A 22,755-nucleotide genomic window follows, 5' to 3' on the forward strand; every position below is an offset into this window, starting at 1 on the left:
GAAAAGGTTGAGAGATAAAGTGGGGAGAAAAGAAGTCACCATATGGAGCCCAAAAGCCCATGTGGGCCATGTGTAGCTCAGAAGTCCATGTGACCAGATATGGATCTGGAAAAAAGCTTGGAAAGAAAAGAGACAAGAAAGTTCCAGGAACTACTGCCATGTGGGGAGCTGGAGGAGATAAAGAACCCATGTGGAGAGTAAGGACTAGGGGCCCCTCCTGGCTAGGCCTGGGCTATGCTAGGGCCTAGGCCCAGGCCCAGCTGAGGGAAAAACTCACCCACAGCTGGATGTTCACAAGTGATCAGACAGCCTGCCTTCCCCTTGCAAAGGTATTTATAACCTTAGGGTAGTGGCTGTTTTGAGCCCAGGTGAACCAGAGGACCAGCAGATTGGTTAGGGCTAGGGACTGTCTCAGGAAGAGATTAGCTCTGGCACCAAGTTTCAGAGGCTGAAGTTGACCAACCACATTGTTTAAATCCTATGAAAGACCTCCCTCCTAGAAAGGGTTCTGACTGTGGAAAAATAGTTCTCTAGAGCTTGGCAAAAGATAAGAAGTCAGATGATCTTGGATTTTTGGCAAGTGAAAACTTTCCTGCTCTTTTTACCTTTAAGGGTCTAGTCACCCTAACTCTACCCACCCCCCAGAAGGTAAAATGTCCTCATAGCCTTAGGTGTTTGTAGTTAAGTTTCCTATATAGTCCTCAGCTTGGAGCATTTGAAAGGTGGAAGTGTGTCAACAGGGCGGATGTGGAGGTGGAGTCCAGCCCCGTGTGTTCAGAGCTGACTTGAGCTCTGGCTGTTCTTTTACCCCCTCTGCTCTGGATGTATGACAAAGTGAGCCAGCTTCTTCCACCATGATGAAGATTGCTTTGGAATCTGAAAGCCTGAAATAAACCCTTTCCTCCCATAAGCTGCTTCTGGTTGGATGTTTGTTCCAGTAAGGAGACAGTAACTGCAACAATCAGTTTAGGGGAAAAGGGGAAACAAGGTAAGGGAGCCTTAATATTGTAGACTATCTGTGGTGGTTTGAATGCGAATGTATGTCCCCTATAGCCTTAAGTATTAATTTTCATTTATTTGAGAGAGTGATAAGAGAGAATGGACATGATGGAACCTCTAGCCACTGCAAACAAACTCCAGATGCATGTGCCACTTTGTGCATCTGGTTTTATGTGGGTATTGGGGGATCAAACCTGGGTTGTTAGGCTTTGCAAGCTAGTGCTTTAACCACTGGGCCATCTCCACAGGACAGCCATAGGTTTTTTGTTTTGTTTTGGTTTTTCAAGGTAGGGTCTCATTCTAGTCCAGGCTGACCTGGAATTCACTATGTAATCTCGGTGGCCTTGAACTCATGGCAGTGCTCCTACCTCTGCCTCCTATGTGCTGGGAATAAAGGTGTGTGCCACCACGCCTGGAGAGAAAGAGAGAATGGGCAGCCAAGTCCCCATCCACTGCAAATGAACTCCAGATGCATGCGCCCCCCCCCAACTTGTACATCTGGCTTACATAAGTCCTGGGGAATCAAACTGGGGGTCCTTAGGCTTAGCAGGCAAACATCTTAACCACTAAGCCATTTCCAACATATTTTTTAAATTTTATTCTTAAAAAGATTTAATTCAGCTACGACAGCCCTCGCCCAACCTATTCCTCCTCAGGCCACAGGCCCTTTGGGTTCCGGTGCTTGGAGTAGTAAGCAGGTGTCACATTCACAAATCAGGTTGAGGGGATGTGTCCGACATATATTTTTATTATGACAAAAAATATGTTTTGTAGCCTGGCCCTGTCTGTGTCAAAGGCTTATCCCAGTTATTTGGGAGGCTGAGGCAGGAAGATTACAAGTTCAAGGAAGACCGAAGCAAATCAATGAAAATGAGAACCTGCCTCAAAATGAAAAAGTAGAAGAGAGGGCTGGGATATAAATCAGTGGTAGAGTACTTGCTTAACATATAGAAAGTCCAAGGTTCAGTCCCCAGTAATACACACACACACATACACACACACACACACACACACACACACACACACACACACACAAATAAATGAATATAAAACTTTAAAAATGACTAACTCTGAGAAGGCCAGAATATTTTAGGTATGGAAGACACACCATGTAGAATAAAAGTTTTTGTGATATTAAAGTGGGAAAGTTTATGGTCAGTTTTGAAAATATCAGCATTATTTTTTGCTCAGTTCTAGGAAGGAGTTGGTATTGATAAAAATAATGAGTGTTGAGATTATTAAAAGCATGAGCCACACACCCAGCTTTTTAAACTTTTTTGTTTAAATATTTAATTAGTTTATTTATTTGCATGCAGAGAGAGACATAGGAGAGAGAGGCAAAGAGACAGAGAATGGGTGCAGTAAGGGCCTCTTGCCACTGCAAATGAACTCCAGATATATGTGCCACCTTGTGCATCTGTTTTTACATGGGTACTGGGGAGTTGAACCCAGGTTGTTAGAAAAAATACTGATAAACAAAAATAAACACAAAGCCCTGACTATACTTCTAGAGATAACCACTCATACATTCTGTAAAATTTGTCAAAAGAGACAAGTGTGCCTGTGGGTTCGCTGAGGTGGGAAGAGCCATTAAATAAATGAGGTCACATTGCATGTACCTGATTCTTAGAATGCTGAGAAATTAATGATCTGGGAAAAGAACACTATGTATAAAACCAAAGACAGCCTTTCCAGAACAACAAGTTGTTGAGTAGCTTATGATTTTAAATTATATTTCTATTCACCAACTTTATGCTGTGAAATAGAAGTCCAACATAGCCTTAAACTAAATATATACCGACCACATGACAAACAGTACAGTCTATGTACTTCATATTACAATGTGTTTGGCGACCAACTTAAGGGGATTGGAAGAGAGGAACATTTTGTGACTAACTTGTATTTTTCACCATTATGACACAGTGTGCTGCAAAGAACACATAAGGATCGGTAACAAGCACATTTTACAACTGAGGAAGAACAAAAACTATTGTGTAGAAATGGGTCTATATTTACATAACGTTTACACAGTATTTCACAGATTTCACGACTGTCAAAAGCTGCTTGGTGTCACACAAAGCAAGGGCAGACTTCATCTTCATCTCTGCTCTTTAGTGGCAAACACTCTGCAAGGTTTACAGAGTTAAAATGTTATTCTTACTTTAATTTAACATGAGCATACAAATGACATTTTCATATGTGCATATTGTTGTGCTGTGTTCACATTTGTCCCTCTATCAACTTCCTTTCTTTTTGGGGGGGGTCAGTTTTATTAAGGGTTCATAAATCTTTGTTTATGTTTTCCAAAGAAATGCTTCGTGGGTTCTTTGTATTGTTGCTTTAGACTTCATTTCGTTGATCTCTGTCCTGGTTTTATGATTCTATCACTCTTGGGTTTGAAATGCTTTTGTTTTTCTAAAATCTTCAGGAACATCTAGTGATTTATTTCAGATCTCTGATCTTCTGTAAGTGCATACTTATAAACTCTCTTAGCTATATCCCAAAGGTTCTGATAAATTGTGCTTTTGTTTACATTTTATTCTAGGAACCTTTTTTTTTTTTTTTTTTGAGGTAGGGTCTCACTCTAGCCTAGGCTGACCTGAAATTCATTCTGTAGTCCCAGGCTGGCCTCGAACTCACAGTGATCCTCTTACCTTTGCTTGCTGAGTACAGGGATTAAAGTTGTGCTCCACCATACCTGGCTTTCTTCTAGAAGCTTTTGGATTTTCTCCCTGATTTCAATGATCTAGCAGTCATTCAAGAGTACATTGTTCAGGGGGCTGCAGAGACGGTGCAGCAGGTAAGAGAGCTTGCTATGTGAGCACGAGGATCTGAGTCTGATCCCTAGCGCCCATGCAAAAAGCCAGATCTAGCCACTCATACTTGCAACTGCAGTGCTGAGTAGGGGCAGAAACAGAACTGCTGGGGCTTGCTGGTCAGCCAGCATAATAAGAAAAGAAAAAAGGACTCAAGCTCCAGGGTCAGTGAGAAACCCTGCTTCAAAGAAATATGGCAAAGAATGATAGAAGGCACACATCTTCCTCTGGCCTCTGCACACAAGTACACAGAATGCATGCATCTAAACATACATGTGCGTGTATCATGCATGTGTTCATATTTCTTATAAACACCACTCAAAATGCATATACCAAAAAATTTAAGTACATTGTTCAATTCCCAGCCATTTCTGTAGTTTCTGTAGTCTTGGTCATTATTGATTTCTAGTTTTATCCCACTATAATCTGATAAATTTCAAGAAATTATTTCAGTTTTGTTTTTTTTTTTTCATTTAAAACTTGTTTTGTGGCCTAGAGTGTGGTCTATTTTAGGGAAGATTCCATGGACAGCTAAGAAGAATGTGAATTTTGTACCTGTCAGATGGAAAATTCTATAGATATCTGTTAAGTCCATTAGATCTATGGTATAATTTAACTCAGGTTTCCTTGTTGATCTTTAGTTTAAATGACCTATCTACAGATGACTCAGAAGGTATCATGGTGGTGGAAAGAAATGACCTCAGTGCTCAGTACTGAAATATCTGTATCACACCTTCCAAGGCTCAGGAACTAATGCGGAAGAGGTGGAGGAAAGAATGTAAGAGCCAAAGGAAGGGCAGGACTCCATCCAACATGCTCCCTCCAGACACAAAATGGCCTGGATATCCGTGGCCTCTCAGTGCCTGATACGATCTGCATAAAACCATCATAAGAGGAGGAAAAGATCAAGACATCAAAAGTAAAAGAGAGACTGACTGAGATGGGAAGGGGGTATGATGGAGAGTGGAGTTTCAAAGGAGCAAGTGGGGGGAGGGAGGATATCACCATGGGATATTTTTTATAATCATGGAAGTTGTTATTAAAAAAAATTTTTTTGGGCTGGAGAGATGGCTTAGCGGTTAAGTGCTTGCCTGTGAAGCCTAAGGACCCCGGTTCGAGGCTCGGTTCCCCAGGTCCCACGTTAGCCAGATGCACAAGGGGGCGCACGCGTCTGGAGTTCGTTTGCAGAGGCTGGAAGCCCTGGCGCACCCATTCTCTCTCTCTCTCCCTCTATCTGTCTTTCTCTCTGTGTCTGTCGTTCTCAAATAAATAAATAAAAATTAAAAATATATATATATATATATAAATATGAGTCTTCTCTTTAAAAAAAAAAAAAATTTTTTTAAAGAGATTATGGTTTTAGAATTAAGCTTCATCCACCCCTACCAGGTGCTTCTGCCTCTCTTATTAAGAGTTACATCTTTTTTAAATTTGTATTATTTATTTGTTCATTTATTTAAGAGAAAGAGGCAGATAAAGGGAGAGAATGCATGCACTAGGGCCTCTAGCAACTCCAGATGAACTTCAGACACATGTGCCACATTGTGCATCTGGCTTATATAGGTACTAGGGAATTGAACCTGGGTCCTTAGGCTTTGCAGACAAGTGCCTTATCCGCTAAGCCATCTCTCCAGCCCAAGCGTTGTATCTTTTAATTAGCTAACCACAAAACCACTGCTTCATGCCAGCATTAGTTTTGTGTGTCTCCCTACTCCCACCCTCCACTACTCTAGCCCCCCCAGACTCCTTCACTTCCTGTATTCTGCTCCCCTCTGATCCCTCCCTGCTTCCCCTCTCCAAGCCTCACTCTAGCTTCCTTAACAGTACTACTAATGCTACTACAATCTATAACCAAATAAAACTATTCCATGTTAGGATCCACATACAAGAGAGAACATGCAGTGTTTGCCTTTCTGAGCCTGTACAATTTCACTGAGTATGATTTTTCCCAAGTCCATCCATTTTCCTGCAAATTTCATATTTCTTTACTGCTGAGTAAAATTCCATTATGTATATATGAACATCACCATCAACCATCATTAGTTGATGGGCATCTAGGCTGATTCTGTTTCTCTTTGGGGGGAGGGGAGAGTGCACATACATGTGGAGGTAATAGGACAATTAGGATGTTATCCTTTTTTTAAATTTTTATTGGAAACTTTAATAAATGAAAATATTGAAAATTGGTCTTAGTTCCATTGTACCTCCTGTTAAGATAGTAGCTCTCATTGGACAGAACTCACCAATTGGGCTACACTAACTGGTCAGTGAGTTCCAGGGTCCTCCTATCTCCACTTCCCCACTACTGTGATTGTAGGTACACCCACCATGTCCAAAAATTTTTTAATTTTTTTTATTTTGAATTTTTTTAAATTTTTTATTTATTTATTTGAGAGTGACAGACACAGAGAGAAAGACAGATAGAGGGAGAGAGAGAGAATGGGCGTGCCAGGGCTTCCAGCCTCTGCAAACAAACTACAGACGCGTGCGCCCCCTTGTGCATCTGGCTAACGTGGGACCTGGGGAACCGAGCCTTGAACCGGGGTCCTTAGGCTTCACAGGCAAGTGCTTAACCGCTAAGCCATCTCTCCAGCCCTTGAACTTTTTTTTGAGGTAGGGTCTCACTCTAGCTCAGGCTGACCTGGAATTTACTATGTAGTCTCAGGGCGGCCTCAAACTCACAGCGATCCTCCTACCTCTGCCTCCCAAGTGCTGGGATTAAAGGTGTGCACCACCATACCTGGCTTTTAATTTTGGGTTTTTGAGGTAGGGTCTGTCTTTCTCTAGCCCAGGCTGACCTGGTATTCACTATGTAGTCTCAGGGTGGCTTTGAACTCACAGCAATCCTCTTACCTCTACATCCTGAGTGCTGGGACTAAAGGTATGTGCCACTATGCCTGGCTATTTTTAACTTTTTAATATATTGCATATTGGTCACATTCTCATTGAGTTATTCTCTTATGTTTCCTCTCCCCATCCCCATTCCACTGAGAACCCTCCTCAGTAGTGTTACTCATATTCACTGTGGAGTCATCAATGCACCAATCAGTCTCTATGGGAGGGACAATGACTCACCTCTTCCCATCCTGTGGTTCCTACAGTCTCTCTGCCCCCTCTTCTACAATGTTCCCTGAGCCTTGGAGGGTGTGTTACAGATCTCTGTTAGAGTGTTGAGCTCTCAGCAGCCTCTGATTTTCTGCTTTGATGAGTTTTTAAAAATATTTTATTTTTATTTATTTATTATAGTCAGAGAAACAGAGAGAGTGAGAATGGGCATTCCGGGGCTTCTAACCACTGCAAACAAACTCCAGACACAGGCACCACTATAAGCATCTGGCTTATGTGGGACCTGGAGAATCAAACCTGGGTCCTTAGGCTCTGCAAGCATGTGCCTTAACCATTAAGCCATCTCTCCAGGCCCCTGCTTTGATGAGTTTTGAGTCTCCTCAGTATCTACCACCATTTCCTTGGAGGAGGTTCTCAGGCTGGCAGTGAGAGCAGCACTCATGTTTAATCCAATGCTTCCTCTGTAATGTTTCCTGGGCTGTGCATGCCCAGAATTTTATGTGGCTCTTGAATCCTTATCTCATCCTTAGAGGGCAAGCACTTTACTCACTGAGTTATCTCCTCAGCCTCTCCTCTGCCTAGCATAAAGAGAACATTGGTGCTGAGGAAAAGTTCAGTGGGTAAAGTGCTTGCTGGGCAAGCATAGGGCCCTGAGTTTGGATCTCCAGCCCCCATGTAAAATGCCAGGTGTGGTGGTGCATGCCTGTGATCCCAGTGCTGGGAAGCAGACACTGGGAATCCCTGGGGCCCACTGACTAGCTAGTCTAGCTGAATCTGTGAGCTCTACATTCAGCAAGAAGCCCTGTCTCAAAGAAAAAGGTGAGGAGTGACTGGACCTCTGGGTTCCACATGCACAAGCACACACATGAACACACACACATACCCACAAACGTGCATACAAAAGTGTATGCCCACCACACACATGACAAAAAAGTAATAACTGATTGATACAACAATCTTTGCTAGCAATTGCTTTCAGAACTTGAAATATATTATTTCATGCTTTACTGGCTTTTGGAACTTTTTCTGAGAAATCTGATGCTATGTTATTCTGGTGTTTCTGCCTATGTAAATGAGTTGGTGTTTTTCACTTAGAGCTTTTATTATCATTGTTGTTATTTTGTTTTGCAATATTGTCAGTTTTCACTCTGATGGGTCATGTTCCTCCCTATTCATGTCTCTGGGGTCTAAATCCCTCTTACTCTTATATGTCCACTTATTTTCCTAGATTTGGGGAATTTTCTGATACTATTTTATTTAGTAGGGTCTCTATGCATTTAGTTTGTGTTTCTGCTCCTTCTGCCCCATGGATTGTTAGCTTTTGTCTCTTGACTGTGCCCCAGGTTCTTACACATTGGGCTCCTACTTGTGATTTTTTTCTTCAATGAGTATGAATGTAGTGTTTCCTTGGTCTTGTCTTTCACCCCTGATAGTCTCCCTTCTGCTTTGTGTACTGTATCAGAGATGCTGTAGGTGATACTTTTTATTTGGCCCTGTGCTGGTTTGATTCAGGTGTCCTCCATAGACTTAGGTGTTCTGAATGCTAGGTCCCCAGCTGATGGCAATTTGGGAATTAAGGCCTCCTAGAGGCAGCGTATTGTTGGGCGTGGGCTTATGGGTATGATAGCCAGTTTTCCCCTTCCATCAAGTCTGTAAGCCAAAATAAACCCTCTTACTCCCACACGCTACTCTTGGTTGGGTGTTTTCTGCCAGCAATGTGAACCTGACCACAGCAGGATCTTTCAGCTTTTTCCTGTCTAATTATTTTTTCTTTCCTCCAAAAGTCTCAGCTGCCTTGATCTCTCATCTTTACTGCTGACTTTCCATCTGTCCTGCTTCCTTTCTCATCCACATCCCTGACTTCCTTCTCCAGGTCCCAAATCAATTTCCTTGCTTCATCTATCTGCTTGTTTATGTCCTTTTGGAAATCATTCATCATTTTCACAAGTACATTTTTTAAATTTTTCCTCACACATTTTATCCATTTCAGGACTTTTGGATTCAGAAATTAAGGAGCTATGATCTTTTGTAGGAGCCATGTACTTTTTCTCATGTTTCTTACATGTCTATGTTGCCATTTGTGCATCTGTTGAGATGGGTATCTATCTCTGCTGGTTTTATCTGAGTGACCTCGTAGTGGGCAGCTTTCTCAAGAGGGCTCAATCCCCCACTCAGAGAGAAGAAAACAAACCACTGAACAGCAACGATACCAAACTAAGGCAGTTATGGAAATATACTTGGAATTCACAAAACCCAACTACTATGGCACTAAAAATTATAGGAAAGAAAAATGGAAAAATAATATTGAGTGAGCTATGAGGTTAAAAATTATTTAAGGGGGGCTGGAGAGATGGCTTAGCGGTTAAGCGCTTGCCTGTGAAGCCTAAGGACCCCGGTTGGAGGCTCGGTTCCCCAGGTCCCACGTTAGCCAGATGCACAAGGGGGCACACGCGTCTGGAGTTCGTTTGCAGAGGCGGAGGCCCTGGCGCGCCCATTCTCTCTCTCTCCCTCTATCTGTCTTTCTCTCTGTGTCTGTCGCTCTCAAATAAATAAAAAATTTAAAAAAAAATTATTTAAGGGAAAAGTAGAAATAATAATTGGTGTCGGTCAATTTATAATAGCTGGGAAAAGGAACCAGCCTAGATGTCCCTCAAGTGATGAATGGATAATGAAGATGTGGCACATTTATACAATGGAGTTCTACTCAGCGGTAAAGAAAAATGAAGTTAGCCGGGCGTGGTGGCGCATGCCTTTAATCCCAGCACTTGGGAGGCAGAGGTAGGAGGATTACTGTGAGTTCAGAGCCACCCTGAGACTACATAGTGAGTTCCAGGTCAGCCTGGGCTAGAGTGAGACCCTACCTCAAAACAAACAAAAAAAAAAATGAAGTTATGAAATTTTCAGAAAAATGGATGGACCTGGAAAGGATTATACTAAGTGAGGTAACCCAGGCCCAGAAAGCCAAGCGCCACATGTTCTCTCTCATATGTGGATCCTAGCTACAGATGATTGGGCTTCTGCATGAGAAGGAAAATACTTAGTAGCAGAGGCCAGTAAGTTAAAAAGGAGACATAAAGGGAAGAGAAAGGAAGGGAGGAGGATACTTAATAGGTTGATATTGTATATATGTAATTACAATTATTGTAATGGGGAGGTAATATGATGGAGAATGGAATTTCAAATGGGAAAGTGTGGGGGTGGGGAGGGAGGGAATTACCATGGGATATATTTTATAATCATGGAAAATGTTAATAAAAATTTAAAAAAAAAATAAAAAGAAAAAATAATAATTGGTGTCGGGCATACTGACCCACACCTTTCTTTAACCCCAGCACGTGGGAGGCCTACATAGGAAGATGGCTGTGAGTTCAAGGCCACCCTGAGAGTACAGAGTGAATTCCAGGTTAGTATGGACTAGAACAAGACCCTACTTCCAAAAACCAAAACAATAATAATAATAATAATTGTGGGCTTGAAGGATAACTTATCAGTTAAGGCATTTGCCTGCAAAGCCAAAGGATCCCAGTTCGATTCCCCTGGGCCCACGTTAGCCAGATGCACAAGGGGGTGCATGCGTCTGGAGTTCCTTTGCAGTGGCTGGAGGCCCTGGCACACCTATTCTCTCTCTTTCTCTCTCTCTCCATCTTTCTCTGTCAAATAAATAAATTTTAAAAAATAAAATATTTTTAAATTATTTTTATTTATTTGAGAGTGATACAGAGAGAGAGAAAGAGGGAGACAGAGAGAGAATGGGCACACCAGGGCCTCCAGCCATTTCAAACAAACTCCAAATGCATGCACCCCCTTATGCATCTGGCTAACGTGGGTCCTGGGGAATCGAGCCTCAAACCAGGGTCCTAAGGCTTCACAGGCAAGTGCTTAACCACTAAGCCATCTCTCCAGCCCAAAATAAAATATTTTTTAAAAAATTGGCATGCAGCTAAGCTCACCACTACAAAAAATAATCATATGAAATAAGGAAAGGGCAGGGAAAGGAAAGGGCAGGGAAAGGAAAGGCAGAATCTAGGTTGAATAAAAAGAGAAGTAGGAGGGCTGGAGAGATGGCATAGTGGTTAAGCACTTGCCCATGAAGCCTAAGGACCCCGGTTCGAGGCTCGATTCCCCAGGACCCACATTAGCCAGATGCATAAGGGGGCACACGCATCTGGAGTTCGTTTGCAGTGGCTGGTAGCCCTGGCGCGCCCATTCTCTCTCTCGCTCTCTATCTGCCTCTTTCTCTCTCTGTCACTCTCAAATAAATAAATAAAAAATAATTAAAAAAAATTTTTTTTTAAAAAAAGAGAGAAGCAGAGAGCCAGGCATGGTGGCGCACACCTTTAATCCCAGCACCCGGGAGGCAGAGGTAGGAGGATCACCGCGAGTTCAAGGCCACCCTGAGACTACATAGTGAATTCCAGGTCAGGCTGGGCTAGAGAGTCCCTACCTTGAAAAGAGAGAGAGAGAGAGAGAGAGAAGCAGAGTGAAGAATGTTAGCAAGTAGGAAGGGAAAGAACAAGAGATAAATCTCACAATGAGGAAATAAGGAACAAGCAGAACTGTACAAGCATGTAGAGAGGGACAGAAACCCGTTAGCTGCCTGTTACAGCCCGGTTCACATTGCTGGTAGAAATCACCCAACCAAGAGCAGCTTCTGGGAAAAAGAGGTTTATTTGGCTTACAGGCTTGAGGGAAAGCTCCACGATGGCAGGGGAAAACGATGGCATGAGCAGAGGGTGGAGATCACCCTGGCCAACATAAGGTCGACAACAGGAACAGGAGGGTGTGCCAAACACTGGCAAGGGGAAACTGGCTGTAAAGCCCATAAGCCCACCCCCAACAATACACTCCCTCCAGGAGGCATTAATTCCCAATATCCATCAGCTGGGAAGCTAGCAATCAGAACACCTAAGTTTATGGGGGACACCTGAATCAAACCACCACACTGCCCATACACAGAAAGCAAGTAAGAGAGACAGACTTGGCAAAAGCCAAGGGTGGTGGCACGTAACTGTAGTCCCAGTTACTAGGGAAGGGCTTGTGAAGCCAAAGGACCTAGGTTCAACTCCCCAGGACCCATGTAAAGCCAGATGCAGAAGTCAGCACATGCATCTGGAGTTCATTTTCAGCTGCTACAGGCTCTGAAGTGTCCATTTTCTCTCTATATATATCTGTCTCTGTCTCTCTCTCTTTAAAATAAATTTAAAAAAATTTTTTAAGCCAGTCATGGTAGTGCATGCTTTAATCTTAGTACTCAGGAGGCAGAGGTAGGAGGATTACTGTGAGTTCAAAGCCACCCTGTGACTACATAGTGAATTCCAGGTCAGCCTGGGCTAGAGGGAAACCTACCTTGATAAAAAGTGCAAGGCTAGCCTGGACAACATACTTTTAGTTTGACTCAAAACACACACATGTAGGCAAACACACATGCACACACACACACACACACACACACACACACACACAGACCTCTGAAGATGTGTAGTACTTCCCTCAGCTTCCAATGTTGCTTATTAAATAATATTAAAGAAGAATGTGGAATGTTTGCTTTAAATTTTAAAATTTCCATGAACACTATGGGATAATTTCCTGATATCAGAGAAATAACTTCTGGGCAAATCATTTCACATCTCCACTCATTCGCCACCTCACATTTTTATCCCATTCCATACACATTGACAGGGGTGGAGTGACTAACCAGTGGGGGACAAAGGAATGGCATTTAAACTTCCAGTACAGACCATAGACTGCCATTTGTTTGTTTGTTTGTTTGTTTGTTTGTTTCGAGGTAGGGTCTCACTCTAGCCCAGGCTAGCTTGGAACTCTGTTGTTTCAGGCTGGCCTTGACCTCACAGTGATTCTCCTACCTCTGCTTCCCCAGTGCTGGGATTAAAGGCTTGTGCCACCACACCTGGTTCTCCACCTTTTTATTTTATTTATTTATTTGTTTTTGGTTTTTTGAGGTAGGGTCTCACTCTAGCCCAGGCTGACCTAGAATTCACTATGCAGTCTCAGGGTGGCTGTAAACCCATGGTGATCCTCCTTCCCCTACCTCCCAAGTGCTGGGATTAAAGGCACACATCACCCCACCTACCTCCACCTTATTTTTTATGACAGAGAGAGAGATTAAGAGAGAGAGAGTATTGTCACGCCAGAGCCTCTAGCCACTGCAATTGAACTCCAGACACACGTGCCACCTTGTGCTTGCGTCACCTTGTGCATCTGGCTTATGTATGTTCTGGGGAGTCTAACCTGGGTCCTTGGGCTTCACAGGCAAGAGTCTTACCCACTAAGCCATCTCTCCAGCCCTCACCCCCTACATTTTTTTTAGTTATATGAATGCTTTCCTAAATTGTGAATACTGCCTTCCAGGAGCATCCAAATCCTAGTGAAACATGACCACTATTTACTGGAGTAAAAGGAAAGGCTCACAGGGCAACTCCTTGGATCCTGCTGGTTTAGAGGCACTCAGCACATCCTAACATCTGAGACAACATCAAGTAAAATATCTCCTGTTTATTACAATTGAAATGAATCCTGTGTAAAATAAAACCATAATTTCAAAGTGCTCATACCTTCTCCCAAATTCAACAGATTTGTGCTAGAAAGTGCAGTCCCTCCAGCAGGTACACCAGCTCTTCCCGCAGATGAAGTCAGCTAGAAACCAGAAATGAGAAGCGTTGCCTTTATGCTGTGTTCAACTGGCAGCCTGTTGGCTTTAAATGTTCTGCTAACTAGCACAGCCTAACTTGCCAATTAATTATGAACATTAATGAAAAATATTGACGAATATTTGTGTGGTACTGATTCTGTTTCATTAAAATACAAGAGTTCAAAGTTAAACGTTTGAGAACTGAGTATGGTGGCACATGTCTTTAATCCCAGCACTTGGGAGACCGTGAGGCAGGAGGATTGCCGTGAGTTCAAGACCAGCCTGGGCAGTAAAGTGAGTTCCAGATCAGTCTAGGCTAGAGTGAGACCCTGCCTCAAAAAAACAAAAACAAAAATGAAACAACAAAAGAAAAATTAAAAAAAAAAAAACATTTGAAGCATGTAAAGGTGTTTTGCACTGCAATCATTTCAGAGCATCACACACGCACACACACACATGTGCACGCACATGCATAAGTGCACATGCACACACCAGTAATTTAATTGGACTGGAGACCCACTCTATGGGAGGGAATACATGACTGGTGCTGAAAACCTATCAAAAGCCTGTGGTTTCCCACCACTGCTCTTGATTTGACTAACTGATCTGCTCTGTGGAACAGAACCCTTAGGTGGAGCTGGGAATCAAGTCAGAACCATATCCAAAAATGAGCCCGCTCTCCATTACCAAGCTCCCATTAATCATGGGCTACAAGAAGGCCTATGCCTATTAAACTCTCTCTAAAAAAAAAAAGCGAAGGTTATCCCATTTATCTGGCACTAACTTTACTCTTCATTGGAGAATTTGCTTCTCTTTTTCAGATGGATGCAGATTCTAAAGAGAGAACCAGCCTATCACACCTCAAAGGGGCCCCAGCTGAAACTAAGAGTAATTGGGGAAATGAGCAAGAGTGCTCTTTTTTAAAAAATTTTTTGTTCACTTTTATTTATTTATTTGAGACTGACAGAGAGAGAGAGAGAAAGAGAGAGAGGCAGATAGAGTGAGAGAGAGAATGGGTGCGCCAGGGCTTCCAGCCACTGCAAACGAACTCCAGATGCGGGCGCCCCCTTGTGCATCTGTCTAACGTGGGTCCTGGGGAATTGAGCCTCGAACTGGGGTTCTTAGGCTTCACAGGCAAGCGCTTAACGGCTGAGCCATCTCTCCAGCCCCAAGAGTGCTCTTTCTTGGTGAGCCTGCTTGCAGCACAAGGGTGAAAGAGATAGACACAGAGAACACTCAACTCCTACCAAACCAGATATCCAGAGACACAGAGGCTCCCAAGACCTCATCACTGAACCCAACATAGCTCAGGGAAATTTGTGGAAGAGGGGGCAGAAAGAATGTTAGAACCACACATTGGGTCATTATGCAAAGACATTGCCTCTTACCCAATACTTATGGCTAACCCCACAATGCATGACCCACATTCCCCAATGAGTAGGGTCCCTGTAGAGGGGGAGGACAGGGGAGAGGCTAATGATGGTACCAACATGACTGTATACACTGTGTACATAACTAACAAAAAACTACAGTACATAACTAATAAAAAAGCCTAGGGTGGAGGAGGTCATGAGCATTAGGAGTGTAATGCCTACTCTTATCTGGCTAAATACATATATTATACTCACCAAACTGCCCTGTGAGCACTGCTTAATAATCATACCCATATATTAATGTTAGTCTCATTTTTGGTTATAGAAGCTTCTCTTTTCAGATGGCAGTGACCACTGGGATGGCCCAAAAGGCACCGTAGTGCTGAGAAGACGTGATGAAGGAATGTTCAGCACTAAAACATCTCTATCATACCTTCCAAGGCTCAGGGTCTATTGCAGAAGAGGTGGAGGAAAGAATGTAAGAACCAAAGGAAGGGTAGGACTGCTTACGATGCAATTGATCAGACAGAAATTGGCCTCGATATCCATGACCTCGCAGTGCCTAGCACTACCTTCACAAGATCCTCACAATAGGAGGAAAAGATGATGACATCAAAATAAAAGAGAGGTAGGGAATATGATGGAGTATGGATTTGTGAAGGAGAAAGTGGAGGAGGGGAGAGAATTATCATGGCTTATTGTCTGTAAGTATGGAAGCTGTCAATAAAAAGGAAAAATAAAATAAAATATTTTTTATTTATTTGCAAGCAGAGAGAGAGAGAGGATGGGCATGCCAGAACCTCTAGCCCCCGCAAACAAACTCCAGGTGCAGTACCACCTCTTGTGCATCTGGCTTTATATAAGTACTGGAGAATCAAACTTGGGTCATTAGGCTTTGCAGGCAAGCTCCTTAACAAATAAACTATCTTCCCCAGCCCCTGCAGCTAATTTTTAGTAAACTTTAAAAATAAATGTTGGGCTGGAGAAATGGCTTAGTGGTTAAGGCGCTTGCCTGCGAAGCCTAGGGACCCAGGTTTGGTTTCCCAGTTTCTGCGTGAGCTAGATGCGTAAGGTGGCACATGCATCTGGAGTTCATTTGCAGTAACTGGAGGTCCTGCTATGCCCATTCTCTCTCTCTTTCTGCCTCTCTCTCTCTAATGAATAAAATTAAAGTAAAAATGAAATAAATGTAATGTACCTAAATAAAAGTACACTAATAATAATCAGGATCATGAACACACCAAGAAACCATCAGTCTCAAACTATACCCTCCCCAGCATGCCCACTTTTGACAACCACAATTAGATGTGCCTGTGTAATGCATTTCACACACGTGGGATCGTTTTAAGTACTCTTTTGTACACTTGTTGTTTTGTGTTGTTTGGGTGGTGCCGAGCTTGAACCCAGGGCCTTGTACACACTCTTCCTCTGAGCTACATTCCAGCCTTCCCTTCGCAGGCTTTTAATTTTTCAACATGATGAGAGCAGCATTGTGCACAGCCACAGTTCCTCCATTATCTTGGTACAGATGTTTATCACTTCCTGGACAAGAGAAAGAGTCTTGCAGATGGTTGTGAGAGTCCTTACAGACCAGGGCTCCACCCACACAGCCATGTCCTTGTCTTCCTAATCCACATGGGTGAACAGTGCCACCATTGTCCACTGAGGGTGTATTACTGCCTAGAGAGCTCTAACCAATGTGTCTCGATCTCTCTTAAGAATGTTTCTGGGCTGGAGAGATGGCTTGGCGGTTAAGCACTTGCCTGTGAAGCCTAAGGACCCCGGTTCGAGGCTCAGTTCCCCAGGTCCCACGTTAGCCAGATGCACAAGGGGGCGCACGCATCTGGAGTTCGTTTGCAGAGGCTGGAAGCCCTGGCGCGCCCATTCTCTCTCTCTTCCTCTATCTGTCTTTCTCTCTGTGTCTGTCACTCTTAAATAAATAAATAAATAAATAAATAAGAATGTTTCTGTTCTCTTCACTATGAATTCATCTGTATCTGCTGAGCTCTCCTCTGGGCGACTCTGGTGTGCTGTGTGAGTGCTGCCAGCCATGAGGCAGCAGTAAGCCTAGGACACCAATTCAAAGGGCCTACTCTGACAAGAAATGGTAAGAGAGATGAGGTCGTTCAGAAGGATCAGAAAGACATTGAGATGAAGTCTGAGCGTTGGAGGACCAGCGCGATCAATGGGATGATCTGAGGAAATATTCCAGGCAAACCTCAGAGCCAGGTGTGGTAATGCAAGCGATCACAGCATTTCCAAGGCAGGAAGATCTCGAGTTCAAAGCCAGCCTGCTACATAAACCTGTTTTTAAAAACAAACTAACAAAGCCTGGTGTAGGGGCGCACGCCTTTAATCCCAGCACTCAGGAGGCAGAGGTAAGAGAATCGTTGTGAGTTTCAGGTCAACCTAGAACTACAGAGTGAGTTCCAGGTTAGCCTGTGCTAGAGTGAGATCCCACCTAGAAAAAAAAATAGATAGTTTTACTTATTTATTTTTATTTATTTATCTAGCAAAAATGCTACAACAAAAAATGCAAGTAAACAGAGAGACAATAGGATATCTGTTAAACATATTCAATGTCCTGGATGATTTAACTGTAGGGAATATTGGAGATTGAGCCTAGAAAACCAAGTGGAGATCTTTTCTGTTTGTGTGTGTTTAAACGTTTTATTTATTTATTTAAGAGAGAGAGAGATGCAGAGAGAAAAAGAGAATGATGCCTCCCCAGCCACTGCAAACAAATGCCAGACACATGTGCCACCTTGTGCACCTAGCTCAGAAGGGTATTGCTGAATCAAACCTGGGTCGTTACGTTTTGCAGGCAAGTGCCTTAACTGCTAAGCCATCTCTCCAGCCCAGGTGGAAATCTGGATGCTGGAGATACTACATGTGCAGGGAAGGAAGAAGTCTACTTCAGTGCTTCTTCCCTGAGCTTCTAAAACACACACAGGCATCCCTACTTCTGTTATAGGAATTAATGAGTCAATGAGAATAAGCAGGCAAAATCCTCTTCAGAGAGAGGGAGAGGCCTGTATTCATGCGCGGACCTCTGCTGGCTCACGCCAAAAAACCAACAGAGGCCCTGAACTCAGAGCGTGCTGTACTTATATACCTTTTACAGTCCTTTGTCTGATTTCTCCCACTCTTACAGAGGGGAGGGAGTTACATCCATGAGCATAGGGTTCTGTCAAATAAGATTAAGTACAGGCAGCTGTCTCCTGAGATAAGGTAGTTACATATTGTCCAAAGGGGTCGGGCTCAGAGCCACAAAATTCTTGTGAGCTACCCTCAGAGGAATCTCCCCCCTGCAGCTTCAGAGGAGGGAAGTGCAACATCTGTCATTTCACTGGAAGTCCTACGCACATTTACATTTCTTATGGATACACTGATTATATTCCATCTAAACTAATATAAGCTAGAAACATTCAACATATGGTATTCCTTCAATAGTTAACTTCTGTCTGCCTTCCTCACTTAAGTATCTACACGCTCCTTCATTTCACTCCTTATGCTTAAGAATTCTTATCTGGAGGCTGGAGAGATGGCTTAGTGGTTAAGGCACTTGCCTGCAAAGCCAAAGGATCCCACTTTGACTCTCTAGGACCCACGTAAGCCAGATGCACAAAGGGCTGCATGCATCTGGAAGTCGTTTGCAGTGGCTGGAGGTCCTGGTGTGCCCATTCTCTCTCCGTCTCTCTCAAATAAATAAATAAAATATATTTTTTAAAAAAGAATTTTTATGGGGCGGGTGGTCAAGGAGGTGACTCAGTTTGGATCCTCAGCACACACATAATGCTTGGTAGGCATGGCAGTTGCCCGTAATCCCCACACTCAGAAGACAGAGGCAGGGAATCCCTCAGGGCAAGCTGACTGGCTAGACTAGCAAAATTGATGAGCATGAGGTTCAAGTGAGAGACCCTGCCTTAGTAAATAAACAGAAGAGTGAATGAGGACGATGCCCACATCAGCCTCTGGCCTCCACAGACCCATGCCCACACACATGCAAACATGCATACATGCACATGTGTACCACACATACACACAAAAGAATTCTTATTTTCTGCTACAGTTTAACCCGCTACAAGCTGTCTTCTGCATCTGACAGTCCTCTGAAAATACTTCTGCAGAGACTGCTGTACGTCTCAAAGTGCTTGGCTACACAGAACTGAAGTAGCTCTGGCAGGAGACAAGCAGAAATGGGACTTACAAGGAGGTATTGGATGGCTTGCAAGACTGAAGGGAAGGTAGGAAAAATGGGCTTAGAAAATAAGATAGAGCTGCTGGGTGTGGTGGCACATGCCTTTAATCCCAGCACTTGGGAGGCAGAGGTAGGAGCGCACAGTGAACTCATAGTGATCCTCCTATGAGCTTCAAATAGAATTTTATCCCCTTTCTTTATTATCTTAAAAAATTATTTATTCGAGAAAGAGGCAGACAGAGAGAGAGAGAGAGAGAGAGAGAGAGAGAGAGAGAGAATGGGCGCCAGGGCCTTCAGCCACTGCAAACGAAATCCAGACGCATGTGCCCCCTTGTGCATCTGGCTAAGGGTCCTGGGGAATTGAACCTGGGTCCTTTGGCTTTGCAAGCAAGCGCCTTAACTACTAAGCCAACTCTCCAGCCCAAGGCTGCCCCTCTTAATAACCTCTGTCACAATTGGACCAGCTAGAAACCCAATCCTATCAGTCCCACTTAGATCAGTCACCAAATTCCATTTCTTCTACTTCAAAATCATTTCGTTACTTAGTGAGATATATGTAAAGTCTCTTGGCTCTTCCATTCTGCTTCACAGCTCACAGCTTTATGGTCTTTCATAATGAGGGTGCTGATATAAGGAATGAGATGGAGTAGATGTGGGAAGGACTAAGAAGATAAAAGATGCAAGGATAAGTATGGAGAGAGAAAGGACAGAGTAAAGGACTGTGGTACTTTGAATGGATGATCCCAACAGATGCAGGAGTCTAACTAAAGCTTCCTGGATTTCCAGCCACCTGGCTGGAGGAGATGTCACTGCATGGATCCTGAGGTCCAGTCCTAAGGTGTTTGTTCCTGGGGGTGGATCTGAATCCCAGCCTAAGGTAAGCAGAGTGTTTGATTTCTACCTGGGGTTCCTGGAGTGTACTTGTTTATGGTAGTGGTGGAGGCTTTTCTCTCAGCATAGACCTGTGAAAGGGGGCCAGCTTCTTCTGCCATAATGGAACTTCCCCTCTATCTGTAAGCTTCAATAACTTTCCATCCTCCCATAACTGCATCTGGTTACAGGTTCATGCCAGCTACCTGAAGCTGTCTACGACAAGGATGAATCCAAGTTTCTGGCCCAAATATCCAGAGAAACCAAAAGAAAACTCTGGAAGTGGCCGGATCAAGATGGCTTAGCGGTTAAGGTGCTTGCCTGTGAAGCCTAAGAACTCATGTTTGAATCTCCAGGTCCCACATAGCCAGATGCAGGGACACAAGCACGCAGTGTCACACATGCACACCACCAGAGGACACACGCATCTGGAGTTCATTCACAGCGGCTGAAGGCCCTGGCATGCCCATTTTCTCTCTCTCTCTTAAAATAAATAAATAAGTAACTCTGGAAGTAATTGGCTAGAAAAGTTGTGCAAGGTGTTTTCATTGTGTGTGTGTGTGTAGTATGTGTGATGTGTATGTGTGCATGTGTGTGATGTGTGCACATGTGTGTGTAGATGTGTGCATACCATGTGGATACATGTCAAGGCCAGAGGAATGCATCAGATCCCCTCCTCTATTGCTTTTCCACCCTATTTCTCTGAGACAGATTTTCTCACTGAACCTAGAGCCCTCCCCTCCCCCATTTCTTTGGTTATACTGGCCAACAGGGTGCCCCAGCGACCCTTCTATATCCATCCCCCTCAGTGCTGTGATAGCAAACAGACAAAGCCATACTCAGATCCTCATTTTTTAAAATATTTATCTATTTATTTGCAAACACAGAGAGAAAGACAGAGAGGGAGAGAAACAGAGAATGGATGCACCAGGGCCTCCTGCCACTGCAAACAAATTCCAGACACATGAGCCACTTTGTGCATCTGACTTTATGTGGGTTCTGGGGAATCAAGCCCAGGCCATTAGGCATTGCAAGCAAGCGCCTTAACTGCTGAGTCATCTCGTCCGCTCCACCAGACCCTCATTTCTACGCAGCATGCTCTCCTACCCATTGAGCCACTCCCTGGCCCCAAGAGTTGCGTTTTGATCATGTTGTGTTTGAAATGGGATATCAGATTGAAATGTCCAGTGAGCCACTGATATAATCATGGCAGTTTAGGGGGAAAGAGAGAAGTAGAGACCACAGTTCTGCAGTCATCAGATCAACCAGGAGCAGACACAGAGAGAAAAGAGAGAGAAGAGGTTGGTTCCTGGAACCACCCCTATTTCAGAGCAGGCAGAGGAAGACGCAGCTAGAGGCTGGGGAGAAGAAAAGCTGGGCTTTGCCATTGTGAAGGCGTCACCTAAATAGCACATAGAGCAGAACTCTTCAAAGATGAATACATTTATTTGGGAGGAGCAGAAAATTGCAAAAGGAATCTATGCTGTAGTAAACTCTGAGCATGTTCAAAGAGGCCTGAGGCAAGGCAAGTTTTCAAGCAAAATAAAGATGAAATAAATCAGTTTGATCCAATAATCCCTGGCCACAAAAATGAATAGCAAAGGTGTCTGAGGATCATTAGCAAGAGTGTTGCGAATCCGACGTTGAGCAGACTGTTGCTGGGGGGTGTCCTTGCAGAGCTACTTCCTGTGCGGGGCTGCCCTGGTCTTTGTGGAAGGCTGTGGCTCTGGAAGCCCTGGGTAAATCATCTTGCTATCAGGCAAGTGTCCTGGACTCTCTCCTTCCCAACCTCTTGGCTTTAATTGTTATTTTGTTGCTGTCAGGGCTTGACAACTTTCACAAAAGTCAGCAAGGTGCTAAAGAGTGGTCCTCTGGGGTCAAAAAGGAAGGCAGCTGTGAGATGCCAGCGAGTGCCCTCTTCCAAAGCGCCAGACTGAAGAGGAAAGGAAGGAATGGGGAAGACATGGGAGGAGCAGGGGTAAAAGAGCCCACCCCCTTTTCTCAAGAGAGACTGGAACTTGTTCAGGAAGGGTGCCCAAGAGAGAGACACTGAAGATGCAGGAAGGAGACGGGCTGTGTTTGAACAATGACCCTAGTCACAAAGGACAGGTGAGGAAATTGAGACTCTTGTGCTGGAGCTTACCAGCAAGGGCTCTGGGAATATTTGCTTTTTCTTTTTCCTCCCTCCCTCCCTTCTTCTCTCCCTCTCTCTGTCCCTCCTTTCCTTCCTTCCTTTCTTTCCTTCCTTCCTTCTACTTTTCTCTCTCTCTTCCTTGCTTTCCTTCCTTCTACCTTTCTTTCTTTCCTTTCCTACTCTAGTATTGGATATTGAAAATTCAGGGCCTCACACATGCCAGGCTACCCTCAGCTATCTGTGTATGTTCGTTTTGAAACTGGATCTCACTAAGTTGCCCAGGCAGGCCTTGAACTTGCCACCTTCCATCCTCAGCCTCCTGAGTAGCCTGCATTACAGAGTTTTGCCCCGACATCCTGCTCCTTGCTCTTTTTTAAATCTGTAGTGTTTTCATTATATTTGCATGTTTCAAAAGTTAGAAATTATAGGGACTGGAAAGATGTCTCAGCAGTTAAGGAGCTTGCCTACAAAGCCAAAGGACCCAGGTTCAATTCTCCAGGATCCACATAAGCCAGATGCACAACTAGGCACACGTATTTGGAGTTCATTTGCAGTGGCTGGAGGCCCTGGCATGCCCATTCTCTCTCTCTCTCTCATGCATGGTCAGAAACACGGGAACCTAGAGGTCTGAGACAGGACAGTTGGTT

General features: G+C 43.8%; 1 pseudogene; it reads left to right on the plus strand.

Annotated features, from left to right (window-relative positions):
- Positions 1 to 22,755, plus strand: part of LOC101617092 — a 48,897-nt pseudogene that overhangs the window by 6,489 nt on the left and 19,653 nt on the right.

Source organism: Jaculus jaculus, chromosome 11 (assembly GCF_020740685.1).
Source record: "Jaculus jaculus isolate mJacJac1 chromosome 11, mJacJac1.mat.Y.cur, whole genome shotgun sequence".
NCBI classification, from domain to species: Eukaryota; Metazoa; Chordata; class Mammalia; order Rodentia; family Dipodidae; genus Jaculus; species Jaculus jaculus.